Source organism: Fukomys damarensis, unplaced genomic scaffold, assembly GCF_012274545.1.
Source record: "Fukomys damarensis isolate Sample0158 unplaced genomic scaffold, DMR_v1.0_HiC HiC_scaffold_25, whole genome shotgun sequence".
In the NCBI taxonomy this organism is placed as follows: domain Eukaryota; kingdom Metazoa; phylum Chordata; class Mammalia; order Rodentia; family Bathyergidae; genus Fukomys; species Fukomys damarensis.
Window position 1 is genome coordinate 25,912,325 of NW_022900937.1, and position 14,429 is coordinate 25,926,753.

Genomic DNA, 14,429 nt, shown 5'->3' on the forward strand with positions numbered 1-14,429 from the left:
AGTAAACTAACTTATGGCAGTTGCTGGTGGTGTTCCTTGGCTTCCATTCTGCCTGTCACATGCCACTCCCTGGGTGACTGCCGGTGTATCTATTTCCCTCTTCCTAAAAGGACACCAGTCATTGATCCGGGCCTACCCTAATTCAGTACAACCTCAGGGGCTTTATTGAGATTCCACCTTTGCAGATTCTGTCTCCAAAGACCCTATTCCAAAATCTGGGGTTCTGAGTGCTATCCAAGATAAAGGTAGACACTGGCAAAGTGGGAAAGACGACTTGACCCAGTAATAACCATTGCAGTGGGGAAGAAGGCCTGAGTGAAAAGAACTCAACTTCAAGTTGTGCAGAAGTAACTGTTTCTCAGAGTGGATTTGTTAACTGGTCGCTTAACTGAAGGAGAAGCAAAATTTCCATCTGTGTGTGTGTGTGTGTGTGGTGATGGGGAATGAACTCAGGGAGTCCTACATGCTAGGCAGGTACTCTACCACTGAACTCCAATCTCCAGTAATCACAGTACCTTGGAGACTGAGGCAGAAGGATCTGAGTTCGAGGCCAGCCTGAACTACATAGCGAGACCCTGTCTCAAAAAATCTAAAACCAAGAAGGGTGGAGGCTCCCACTGTTAACAAATACCGTTCATTCCTCTCTTCCTGTCCAAACAAAAAATCTAAAGCCATAGACAAAAAAGAGAGACTTTGTCAGTGGATGTGAATATTTGAGGACACTATCAACCCAGCACCCTTCCCCCGTTCTCCCAGTTCAGAACATGGTTTATAGCAAGTCTGGTCCAAACCTTGGAGACATCCTCGATTCCTCCCAGCCTCATCCCAGTCCAGTGCTAGCATACATTCACCCAGTAGCCCCCTGCCCCCGCCTCCTACAGGCTAGATTTCCCATTCACCCATTTCTCCCCAACTCCACTTTTACCATGGAACCCAAGTCACCGCCATCTCCAGTTTGGACTTCTGAGAGCCAGCTAATGGGGCCTCTGCTTCTGCTTTGGAGCCCTGGTCTCCAGTCTTCACCCTGCAGCCAGAGCAAACCAATTAAGACAATTGTGTCACCTCACTCTGCCCCGTGAGACCCTCTGGAGGGAAATCTAACCCTCTCATCTGATTCTAGGACCTTCAGTGGTACAGTTGCAGCCCCAGTCTCTCTCTAACCACAGCACTGTCCCCTTGTGCGTGCTGTGTCATTCACACCTTCCACTAGGCCATCTCCTAATCCCTCTGCCTGGAATACTCTTTTTCTCCCCTTTATTCTTAAATTCATTATGAACATTTCCAAACGTGCACAAAAGTAGAGTTCAAAGAGTCCCTGTGTGTTTATCTTCGAGTTAACAATCATCAACCAAAAACATTTATTTTGCATACTGGTTTCTCATTTCTATCCCTTTCTTTGTCAAAATATTTTAAAACAAATCTCAACTATCATCTTATTTTACTTCTAAATATTTTAATATTCATTTCAAAAGGAGAGACATAGTCATACCAGACAACAGTGTCAGCATGATTACTAAATAAATAGTAATTCTACATATATAATCAAATTCTCCCATTATCTTAAAATATCATTTTACAGCTTATTTCAATCAAGATTCTACCAAGGTTTGATTTTCTCGATTTTCCCTGGGGTGGTTTTGTAGCAGGAGGTTCTGGAGGGCAGTGACTGGGCATTCTTGGTCCTGGGCTTGTCTCTGCCACTTCAGCTCCTCTTTCCTCTACTGGGCAGAGGCAGGCAGCAACACCACTGAGCTAAATCCCCAGCCCTACTTATTATATTTAGTTGTTATGTTTCTGAAGTTTCTCTTAAGCTTCTTCTAGTCTAGAAAAAAAATACCAATTTAAAAACGTCTTTAACTTTTCAAAGGCAATTTTTAGATATAATTCTAGTATCATAAATGTCACCCCCATATGTGCACAAATAAGTGGTTTTCATTCATTCCTTCATTTTGCATAATTATCAGCGTTATCTAATTCTAAAACATTTTCATGTTCAACATATCACCCCCAAAAGAAACTCTTACCCCTAGCAACCACGACTTTCTTTCTGTCTCTATAGATTTTGCTTATTCTGAACTTTTCATACACTGTGAATGGAATCTTAGAGATGTAGTGTTTTGTATCTGGCTTTTTTTTCACTTGGAATTTATATAAGGTCTACCCATGTTGTATCATGTGTCCGTCTGTGGTATGCATTGTATGGATAACTACATAGCATCTTGTGTACTCATTTGTCAGTTGATGGATAAGCCTTTGACTGAAAAGCCAGGTCAGTTGCCCTAGAGCAGGGGTGTCTGCCTGGAATACTCTTGCCTGGGTCTTCATACATGGCTTCTCTGGTTACCCAGGTCTCAGTTCAAATGTCACCTCCTCAGAAGCAAGAATATCCCCTCCTTGTCCTTCTGCCTCCCAGAACTCCATCCTGCTTTCTCCAGAGTACTCACCACCACAATCCCTGGTCATTCCGTACATTTATTTTTCTACTTTCTTGTACCCCTGCCACCAGCAGGATGAATGAGAAAAAGTCTGCTTTGTTCCCCATGGTGAACATGGCTGGGATGTCAGAGATCCTCAGAAGATGTTTGCAAACAAGAATATTTGCCATGGCTTGTATGACAGGGCCACCCAAAGCCATAGTTATGGATTCTGTGTCACTTTCAAGCAGAGGGATTCGAAGTTCTAGGGAGAATCCTGAAAATATTTATTTGAGAGCCACTACTTTAGAGACCTTGAGAACTCATCCAGGTTAGGACCCTATGAGAAAAGCTTTTATGTTTCTTCCAAATCTTGTGGCTGCTCAAAAGGGCATTAATAGCTTCACCCCATCTTAATTGATCCTGGCATCCAGGAAGCACTTAAGAACTAATATTTGGAAAGAAAATATAACAGAATCTGCTCTTAGTTATCCTAACGCTCCTGATGCAGGAGAGGAATCCCTGGCCTAGGAACAGAGAAGACTGGGTATTGTCTTCAATGCCGCTCTGCCTGGTTGAGTGGTCTCTGCACTTTATTTCCTCATCTACATGGCACTCAGACCAAGTGTGTTTTCATTTTTACCTTCCTTACACCCTTCAACTAATCACTTACTCATTCTTTTCACTACTTAGCATTTTCTGCTTTCCAGAGCTGAGCTAGAGCACTGATAGAAAAAGGTAAGGAAGAACGGTATTGTGTTAACTGCTATTCTCTCGTTGCTGAGACAAAATACCCAACACCCCAAATTAGAGGGGAAGGGGTTTATTTGTCTTACAGTTTGTGGAGGTTTCAGTCTATAATCTGCTGGCTCTATGGCAAACAGGCCTGGTAGAGGAGAAACAACAGGGTGCACACAAGGCAGCAAAGGCAACAAGAGACTTAACAGCATCTCCCTGCCCCTTTTATTTTATTCAGACTAATCAGGGCAGGTAGCACTCACTCCCTTAATCCTAGTGCCCTTGAGCCTAGCATTGCATCATGAATCAATTCCAGCTTCACACACTCTAGATCCAGCCTATGACCACAGGAGGCTTTGGGGGGACATCCAGACCCCAACCATAACATGTATAATGCAGTGTTGCCAGGCCCAGAGGTGCCCTGCGCTCTTCCAGCACATGGGAGAACTCAAGATGACGTTCTTTGCTGTCAATGTTACTTTTGAAGATCTCTCCATTGAAAAGGCTTTAGCTCAATGGTTCTGCCGCCTGTCTCACAAGTGCAAGGTCCTGAGTTCGATCCCTGATACCAAAAAAATGACAATTAAAAAGAAAAGGCTTCTGGCAAAAGAAAGTCAGGCCTTGCCAGGGCAATTTAAAATTGTCAGCTCCTTAAACTGGTCACCCAGTAACATCACCCCAGTTCCCTTTGAGTGTTAGACATTCTGTGCAGGGTGGGTGCAGAGAGGGCATCTGTCTGTTTATCTCACCCACAAGTTCATGCTGAGCAGGGATCCTGGTCTGGCATGAGTTGCCATGCTACGAGAACACACTAAAGGAGAAATTGAAATAGTAAGGTTCTCAGGTGCCTTTTGAGCTCGTGGGGATGTGGAGTTCCCAAAGCCCCACCTTTCCCCTGCACACCATGTGGTCCAGGAGCCCACACCTGACACAACGAGACCCTTGGACAGCGGGTGAGGGGTGAAGTTAGGGGTGAGTGATGACCACGAGAAATGAGAGGGGCACAAGCAGGAGTGAGTGAGGAGGATTCCAGATGGCCACATGGACCTGACCAAGCCTCAGCCAACCCAACAGGGGCGCTGGGGCTCTGGAGTCCTGGGTTACCCTGGGAAACTTGTCATACTTATACTTGCCCTTGGTCTGGGGCTGCCCAGAAAGACAGCAGCCTTTGTCTCAAAGCACAGAGAACCTGTGGCTGTCAGCACTAGAGGGGGCCGACAACTGCACTCTACATAGCTGAGAGATCTGAGCCTCTCTGCCAGCAGTCACTGTCACGTAGGGCAGAAAGACACTTTGCCCCTCTTTTCCCAGAACCACAGCCTCTGTCTGCAAAGTTGTGAAGAAACAGACATGAGGAAGGAGAAGCTGAGACCACAGAGAGTGGAACAAATCAGAGGTGACCCCTCTGACCCCGAGGAAGGAGGGAGGTTGAGCGGACACTTCAGACTGGAGGCCAGTGTTCAGAAAAGCTGAGCTTCCTGCCTCTCAGAACTCTTGGAACAACAGTGGTGATTGCACCATGATAAGGCGCCTACTGCATGCTCACCTGCTATGAAAGGAGCGGGGATGGAAGAGAAGGAGGCCATATGTCTCTCGCCATTCACACCTCATAATAACTACCATGGGATGCAATTATCACTTTCTTTACTGATGGCAAGATGAGGCTCAGGAAGCGGGGTTTGTAGCAGACATCCCTGCCCAGTACTATCGGGCTGTGAGTGGCATCTGCTTCTTTCTTTCCATATTCAGCTATATCATTTTATATCAGGAGTCAGACCGAAGCTCTACGTGACTCAAATGGGCATGTCAGATGGTGGACTGGGCAAATATGGCCCCTCCCTCCATGGCTGCCATGGAAACCTAGACCCTGGTCTGTGAAGTGGCAGGGCTCTGCTGAGTTACGTGCAGCTGAGGTCAGTGTGACCCCAGTTAAAAACCTTTCCCTTGAATTATGGCCTCTCACTGACCTGATGGGTTGTGAGCTAATTGTACCTGGTCCCAGTACTGGTTTGTTCTATCCAAGCAGGATAAATGGTGCTTCCTCCCTAACGGCCCTGCCTGGTGCCATCATGCCAAGTGTTTGGCAGTATTTCACTAGATACCTTCAAAGCATACCCTGCTCCCTATACCTTCCCATGATTGTATTCAATAAATACTGGATGTGCCTGGGGGCCTTTGTCTTTGCTGCCATCAGCAGCACTGACCAGGACCCAAGATGCAGCTTCTCCACTCTAAGCCTCATTTCTGTCTGTTCTTGAATTCGCCTTGTGCAGTGGTGGCTCCCGGGCCAGGGCCCACAGCAGAGGTCCTGGTAATGTCCCCTTCCCTGTTCCCTATAAGGGCTGACCTGCCTGTCACAGCCCTAAATTACCTAGCTGGGATCTGAACCCAAGTCCATCAGGATAAAGTTCTTGCCCGCTCCCTCCAGGCCACCACAGCTCTCCTGGTGCCACTGTCACACTGAGCACCAAGGGCCACATCACTGTGGGTGCACTTTATTTTGCTGAACTCTCAGGACCGCCCTGTAGACAAGGAAAAGGAGAAAGCCACTTGCCCGCAGCCATCAGCCCCATAGTGGCTGAGCCAGGATGGGACCCTTATTCCTCTACCTCACAGTCCCAACTGCCACCCACACATGGAAGCCACAGTCTCCAGCTGGAGGGATCACGGAGAACACCCACTCCGGCACTGGGTGACATGGATGGATTCTTTGAGACCAAGTATGCTGTTAGGCAGCAGCAGGCACCAAAGTGGCCCCACCCAGATGGGGAGGCTTTGGAAATGCTGGCATCGGGGGCACAGCAGTAGAGAGTGGGGGGAAGCTGTTCCAGGTCTCAACCCCTCAGGGTACATGGCTGTGCTCCAGAAGGTCTCAGGTCTAAGTCACCCATGTCCCTGGGCCCCAGTGCTGCTGTCATGAGTCTTAGTGAGCCACACTTGCCAGAGGAGAACAGGAGCGAGGGAGGAAGGAGCTGAGGGAGGTGGAGGGTGGCAGGGCCAGGAACAAGCAGAGGCCAGAGAATTCAGGAGAGGATTTACAGTGACATTTCCACATCTGGTAGTGGCCTCATTCACGTGGCTTCCTCTGTGCCCACCCAAAGGGTGAGGATCAAAGGACCCGCCTGTCTCTGGACCTCTGCTAGGCAGATGTGGAGTGGACTCACCCTTTTTCACAAATGAAGCTTCAAGGGGTGGAAGGGAGCAAGGCTCACACTGGAGCTGCCAAGGGAAAGGTGAAGCCACAGGGTGGGTGCATCCTCCTCCTGTGTGGTCCCAGGCCACACAGGCATTTGCCACTCAACCTCACCCTACAGTAGTGTTGGGGTTCAATCAAGGGGGAACCAGAGCCCCAGCACATACAGGATGAGGGTTCAAGACAGGAAGTGGGAGGACTGGAACTGCAGGGTCAGAGAATGGGTTGCCAATCAGTCTGAGAAGCCAGGATGTGTCCAGCTGTCACCAACCTGTGGGTTCCTGTGCCCTGTATCAGAAGAGGCAGGCAGGTGTCCCTCAGCACAGGAACAAGGCTTTGACTCGGGTTTCAGCACAGGAAAGGGGTATGGGAGAGACAGGTGCCCCAGGCTGACTTAGGAAATAAAGGTTGCAGCTTTTAAGGCTCTTCCTGTTATACCTCTTCATAACTACATGGCAACAGCTCACAGAGGGCTTGTCACGATCTTGTTTCTTAGCCCTGGCTCCTTGGTGTCTCCTACTGACCATAGTCTCTGCAGGCTGAGCCAACTTCCCAGCCTCCTGTCTCCACGTTGCTCCCTCAATTCCATATCCTTTTTAACTCCTGATTTTCCAGTGTCTGTCAACTCCATTGGACTGCGGGGAAGCCTGGCTGTCTCATAGCCACAGAGTGGGTGCCAGCTCCAGGCAGGATCTCTGGGCGGCTGACTTCCCCAAGCTCCACACCTGTGGGTCTGTATGACCCTGCTGGACATGAGCGTTGGAACAAGAGCAGTGGCAGGGCAGGGTAAGGACAGTCTGGGCTCCCCTCCCGACTTATCTACCATTCCCATAGACATCTATGGCTGCTTCTTCCCTCTGCCTTCCAAATCTTGTGTAAATTCTACTTGCGGCCAACATTTCCTCCCTGCAGCTCCTCTTCAGGGGCATCACGGTCAGTCCAGGATGAGGATGAAGCCAGAAATTTTGGTCTGAGAGGCCGGAAGAGGGCCTCAGCCACAGGCATCAGAGTTAAGACCTTGGGCCCCAGAAGGACAGAGCCAGATGATGCTGGAGACCAGAATGTTACCACCTCACTCTGGAGACAGACAAGCGGAGCCCTGCTGCCAATTATGGCAGATGCCAGGCTGCCATTTGTCCTCTCTGGCCAGCACAGCTGTGGCCTGGCATCACCTGCTGCCAGGACGGAGCCCCAGGCCAGGGCCACAGTATGGACGACGACATAGCTTGCAGCTGGGACCAGGCCATCTAACTGAGGACAGGCCAGAGCAGAGAGGGTGCAGGCCATCTTCACAGCCACTGTCCCCCTGGGCACAATCACCACAAGGCACTCCTTTAAAAAATGTTCTATTACAAATTATTTCAAATATGTATAAACTTATAGGAAATCACATCTTGGACACCTGGGCACTGCTATCCAACATTATCAAAGTCAATATTCAGTGATGTTTGCTTCAACTCTTTTCTTGTTTTATGAAGTGCAGCATTTTAGATACAAATAAAACGCTCAGAACCTCACCCAAGCTCACTCCTCTTGCATCCCCAGAAATGACCAGTGCTCAGAATTTATAGTACTCTTGTGTGTTTTTTTTGGTTTTGTTTAGTTCTTGTTTTGTTTTGTTTTATGGTAGTTGGGAATACACACGGGGCTTTCACACAGCTACATCCCCAGCTCCTTTTTTATTTTTCATTTTGAGACAGGATCTTGCTAAATTGCCCAGCCTGCACTTGAACTTGAAATCCTCCTGCCTTAGTCTCCCAGAGTTCTGAGATTATATGTGTGTGTACCACCAGACCAGCTTTTGAGTGACTTTTATAGTCTTGCTATATATATCTTTAAGCCTGGCTTTCAGTGTTAACTAATATGTATAGTTCATGAGTGTAATAATATTATATGTGATTTGTATATGCTTTTATGCTTTCCACTGTTTTTTAGGGTTTATTTGTGTTAATAACTGTGACTCCAGATCCAGGGTCAGAAAAAAATTTGAATCAAAATCTGGAGAGGTAATGTTTTAGGTTTTTAAGCCATAGAGAGTCTCTGTTGCATATTTTCCCACTTGCTTTGATTATTTTTGGAATGTTTTGTTTTGATCCAGCTCTCTGATAATGTAAGAAACATTTTTCATGGCCCCTGGGCTGTACAAAAACAGTTCCTGGGCTGGGCTTGGGGGATGGGCAGAAGTTGGCCAACCCTGTGATGGTCTCATTTACTGCATGAAAGTCCCATCAATTGGTCCTCCATGTTCCTATCAGTGGACATTTAAGTTGTGTCCAGATTGCCCTTGCTCCCCACAGGACATCACTGTGTGAGCCCCTCAGGCTGCACTCCCAGGGGCAGAAAGGCTGGGCCCCAGGCAGGAGCATCTGTGACTTCTGGCTTTATCTCCACCCTGGCAGGACCAATGCACATCCCCCAGGCAGGTTCCAAGCACCCTGTTCCTCCACATCCTCACCAGCAGGTGCTATTTGTAGAACTTTCAGGATAATGTGAAATAGAATCTCCTTGTCTTTTCTGTTTGCATCCCTGGTTCCTGTTCATGCCAGCTTTACAGCCCTTTCAAGTCTCCTCTTCTATGGATTATATGTTCATATATCATTTTTCCATTTTTCCTCTTGGTTGGTTGATTTCAAAAATATGAATGTTTATAGGAATTCCTTAAATATTCTGCATAGGTATCCTCTGTTGAATATATGAATTGCATTTTTTCCCCTAATACAGTCTCTCTTTACACATTGTGGTATGTTTGGTTGAATGGGAGTTTAAGGAATCAAAGCTTAAGTAGTAAAAACTTAAATAGAAGTCAAATCCCTTACCATTTTTCTTTAGAGCATCTGCACAGACTAATGTGTATGTCCCTACAAAATCCATGCCTATGGAGGATGAATTCTAACCCCAGTGTGCTGGTGAAAGGAAGCTCATGAGACCTTCGGAGAGGTTAGGTGAAGAGGTGGGGCCTTCCTGATGGGATGAGAGTTCTGATGCAGGAGAGTCTCTTTCTCTCTCCCTCTCCCTCTCTCTCTCTCTCTCTCTCTCTCTCTTTCTCTCTCCTTCCCCTCCCCTCCCTCTGCTCTCCAGTACTTAAGGATTCAAACAGGAGGAGACCCTGCCCCAAAAGCTAGCCAGGCTGGAGCCTGACCTCAGACTTGAAGCTCCAGAGCTATGAGAAATAAATCTGTTGTTTAAACCACCCAATCCATCATATCCAGTTAGAGCATCCCAAACTAAGACACAGCCCTACTCATACTGGTGTCTGCACAGATTTTCTTCCCAAAGTTTGAAAAGTTTTGTTTTCACACCTGGATCTTTCATCAGTCAGATTCATTCTTGGTGTGATGTGACCTTGGGATCCTTCTGTTATGGATCATCAGTTGTCCCAACACCATTTATAGATTGCTCCACCCTTTCCCCAGTGATCTCTACATGGATTTTGGAATCAGCTTGTCACATTCCATGAAAGAATGGGGATTTGTGTGGGACTTGAACAGAATTCATAGACTATTTTGGTGAGAGATGTTTATTTTGTCCTCCTCTTTATAATACATACAGCATATATTTCCACTTAGTTCATCCTTTAAGTCCCTGAGTAATTTTTATATTTTTCTTATTTCTTCAGCTGTGCTACTCTAACAAAATATCTGTGACTGAGAAACTTATAAACAGAACTGTATTTTATCACAGTTCTCAAAGCTGGGAGTTTCCAGACTGAGCCAGCAGCAGGACTGTGTCTGGGAGGGACTGGGCATCTCCCAGCTGCTTTCCTGGAGGAGACAAAGGCTACATCTCCACAGGGTGGAAAGGATGAAGGGAACAGACTCATTTCCATCCTTGTGCATGTTTATGGGATGCAAGTGTCGGTGGAGCTTGTCCCTTAGTATCATCACAGTGACCGCTAAGTTCCGGTGCATGAAATTGAGGGTCACAGTCACAGCATAGCAATGTCATTCTGGAACGGTCTGGTGCATCTTTTGCTAAATATATTCACAGATCTTTGTCATGCTTGTGAACAGAATCTTTTTTTGTCCATTGCATTTTGTAGTTTGCTATTACCGATGAATAGGAATGCTAATCCTTGTTTTAAAAGTTGATCTTAAATTCAGTAACCTTGCTACCTCTTACCTGTCCTAAAACTTCATTGGATTATTTATTCCTTAGATTTTTCTACAATTGTGTTGCAAATATAGGCACTTTTTCTTTGCAACTCTTAACTTTGATTTTCTTTTCTAGTATAGGCTGATATAGTATATACATTTCTGATGTTAAGCAGCTTGTGACCTGAAAAATGACAATTTCCATATGTTTAACTACACTTGGTCTGGGTCCTCCTCTGCAATGTTGACTAAAAACAGTGATAGATAACCTTGCCTGAGGATAACCTTGCCAGTCTGTTAGGTTAAGGAAGCTAGACTAGCAGTGGTTTTCACTGAGTTGATTATTAAGTGTAAAGGAGGTATACTGCATGGATGAATTATCTGATGTTGACCCACCTGTACATTCTTGGGATAAAACGCACTTCATAATTATGCATTGCTATGCGTGCTCTGCTACATTCAGCTTAGCATTATTCTGTTCAGAATTTACGTTCACAATAACAGCTAACATTTCTTAGGTTTTATATATCCAAGGCCCCATTAAAGTGCTTTCCAGTAAGCATTTCACTTCATCCCTAGAGACTTATTATGAAGGTTATTTCCCCCTTTTTTAAATGAAGAAATTAAAGCACAGAAAAGTCAAGTCACTCTCTCAAGGCCACAGAGAAGATAGATATGGACACCAAAATCGAGTCCAGATTCCCGGCTCCAGGAGCCACAGAGTAATCACTCCCTTTACACCACCTCCCAATGTAAAGGACCCAGGAGACAAACTGCTCTGCAATGCACTTTTCTTGCAAATCTGTGCTCCAGCTAACCACTAGGATATATTTTCCTCTGTAAGTAATCACTACCTCTTTTTTCCTTTATTTAAAAAAATTGTCAGCCTTCTACAGAACCATTTCATCGGCAATGAGTTCACTGAGTATTTTATTGGCTCCCTTTCTTAGACTTCGATTGTTTCATATATTTTCAAAGCTCAATTTGTACATTCATTTTGCTTTTTTATTTCAAAATTACAGAAAAATTGCTAGTATCATAAGTGAGCTTATTATTTTGGTGTTATTTGGAAGTACATTCATAACATAATGCATCACCTCTGAATATGTTAGTGTATGCTACCCACAGACAAATGTATTCTCCTAGAGAGTGAAAATAAAGACTTCAATATCAGGGAGCTAACACTGATACCTCAAACCCTCTGGCCCCATTAAGTGTTCCAGTTGTCCCCATAATGACTTATGTAGCAAAAGATCTCCTCCGAATCACATTGCACAATTGATTGTGGTGTCTCTTTGGTCGCCTTCAATCTGGAAAAGTTCTTGAGTCTTTCTGCAGTTTTTGTAACCTTGACATTAAAATAATAACCACTTATTTTATAGAAAAGTCTCTTTATTTGGGTTTGTCTGGTATACCCTTACAACTGGACTGACATCATAGTCCTTGGCAGAAATGTGACAGGAGTGACTCTGCGTCTTTCCTGCCACATCCTGTCAGGTGGTCCCCAATTTCGATTGCCCTCCTTTTCTGGTGATGTTAATTTGCTCACTTGATTAAGGTGGTATACTAGTTTCCTGCTACTTCAGTAACAAATTACCACAAATATAGTGGCTTGAAACACCCCAATTTTTTTAAAAAATCTAACAGTCGGAATGTCACAAATCTAAAATCAGTCTTATAAAGCTAAAAAGTTGAGGAATCAGCAGGGCTGGTTCCTTTTGGAAGCACTCCGGGAGAGAATTCACTCCTTACTCTGCCAGCTCCGACTTAGTCACTTTTCTCATTGCTGAAATACAGTGCCTGACACTCAGGACTTAAAGGAGGAGAGGTGAGTTTTGGCTCACATTTCAGTCCACGGTCTCTGCTCCAAAGAAGAAACAGTGTGGCGGAGGGGCCTGGTGGAGGAGAGCTGCTCATGTCATGGCAGACAGGAAGCAGAGAGAAATAGCAGGAGCTGGGGCGTCCCAGCCCTCGCCTGTCATCTCAGCACTCATTGATACCAGCTCAAGACCAGCCTGAAATACACAGGGAGAACCTGCCTCAAAAACAAATAAATGAATGAAAATTGAAAAAAAGGAGAAGCTGGGAAAGGAGACAAACTCTTTTGCCGGACACCAGCTCCTAACAGCAAGTCAGCTGCAGCACCCCCACGATCTAGTCGCCTTACAAAAGCTCCACCTAAGAGTGCAAAAGGCTTTGATGGACATCTGGGTATAAACCACAGCAAGTCCTAGAGGCTACCTTGATGTCCTTGCTCACAGCCACAGCCCTTGAAGGCCTCTTTCCCTCTTCATGTTTCACTGCCCTACTCTGCCCCCTACCCCCCCACACACCTCTTATAAAGACTCCTCTGACTAAGCCACCCTACAATCCAGGAAACACAATCACATCTGCTGGAGAAAGTCCCATTCACAGGTGCTGGGATTAGGATGTGGACCTCTTCAGGAGCTTTATTCCATCTACACAGTGGTGTCTGCCAGGGTCTCCGTACAGTTAATTAACTCTTCTCCCCTTACAACTAATAAGTATTATGTGTGGAGACCCTTTGAAATTCTATAAACATCCCACTTCTCTTCAAACTTCCAGCTTCAGTATAGATTTCTATTTTATTTAATGAGTTATAATTTATCACTATCACAGTTTATTTTAATGCCCAAGCTGTCCCAGGTTGGTTAGTGGAGCCCCTTCAAGGCATCTGTGTCCTGTGACTTGTCCCCACAATTTCTGAGGACATCCTTTACTGATTACGGGAATATCTACAGGAACATATCACCTGGCCCCAGGGTGGCTTTGCTGAATGACGTTACATCCTCTCTCCCTTGTCCTCTCCTACTTCTACTCGGGTTCCATAGCATCCTCAAGCTCTTGTGCATCAGGAAAGACCCAATGGCAGCAGGCTCCCCTCACCCAGCACTGTTTCAGGTTTTAGGGTACACTCAAGCTGAGTCTTTCTGTCCCCTTTATCCCACAGGACCAGCCACTGCCTTTGGCTTCCAACTTCAGCACCCAGTCCCTTCTGGTTTTCGCTTCTTGTTCATGGAGATGTGGTCTTATTTGGGGCCTGGTTATGTCGTGTTAATTTACTTATAGATCTCATCTATTATTGGTAAAGTTTAGAGAAGAGAGGAGCTTCAAACCTAAATTCTCCAAACCATCCCAAAGGGAAAGCCAGCATCATTTCAACAGCTGAGATTTTTGTTTTATTTTATTTATATATTTTTAAGATCAGATGCCAACATGTCCGGTTACAGCAAGAAGACACTGGGGGAAACAATATGAATACAAGACTTCAAGGCTTGGAGAGAGGTGTCACTTGCTAGACTCAGCCCCTCCCACCTGTCCCTGGGTTGTTCCAGTGGCCTCTGGGGCCCAGACAGAGGAGGAGGTGAGGTGGAGGGTGGAAAGCCCTGGGGCTCTGGGCAGCCCCCAGGAGACCCTTAGGAGCCAGACTTGTGCGCCAGTAGGGTTGGGATGCCTGCTCTGTGCAGTCCTCCAGCTCAAGTTAACGCTCTGGTTCCAGCGCTTCACCAGAGCCACCTGGAGGGGCGTCTCCCTGTACCTCTGCATCCTCCCTGGTCACTGACACGCCAGGGGACCCTGAGCAGTGTCACCCTCCCGACTCCATACTTTTGCTAGGCGCCTAAGGGTCACGAAGTACCCAGGCTGCCACTGGGTGTCCCGGAACCACCACCAGACACCCTGGGGTACCCCACTCCTCTCCTTCCCATCATCTGTCCTCCCTGGGGTGCTCCCTCCACCGCAATCCTTCCGGCCCCGCCCTCTCCTTCTAGGCCTCTCCTCTCTCAGTTGGCACCGCCTTCCTAGCCAGGCTCCTCCCCCACGTGGGCGGGGCTCTCTGCTGCAGCGCGGCGGGCTCGCAGGGGTCTCTGCGTGGTCCTAGAGTCCGCCGCCACGCACGGCCGACTTCGCCGTCCAGGACCCGAACTCCTCTCTTGCCCTTGGCTGCCCCGCGCCAGCTACCCCGCGCCGAGG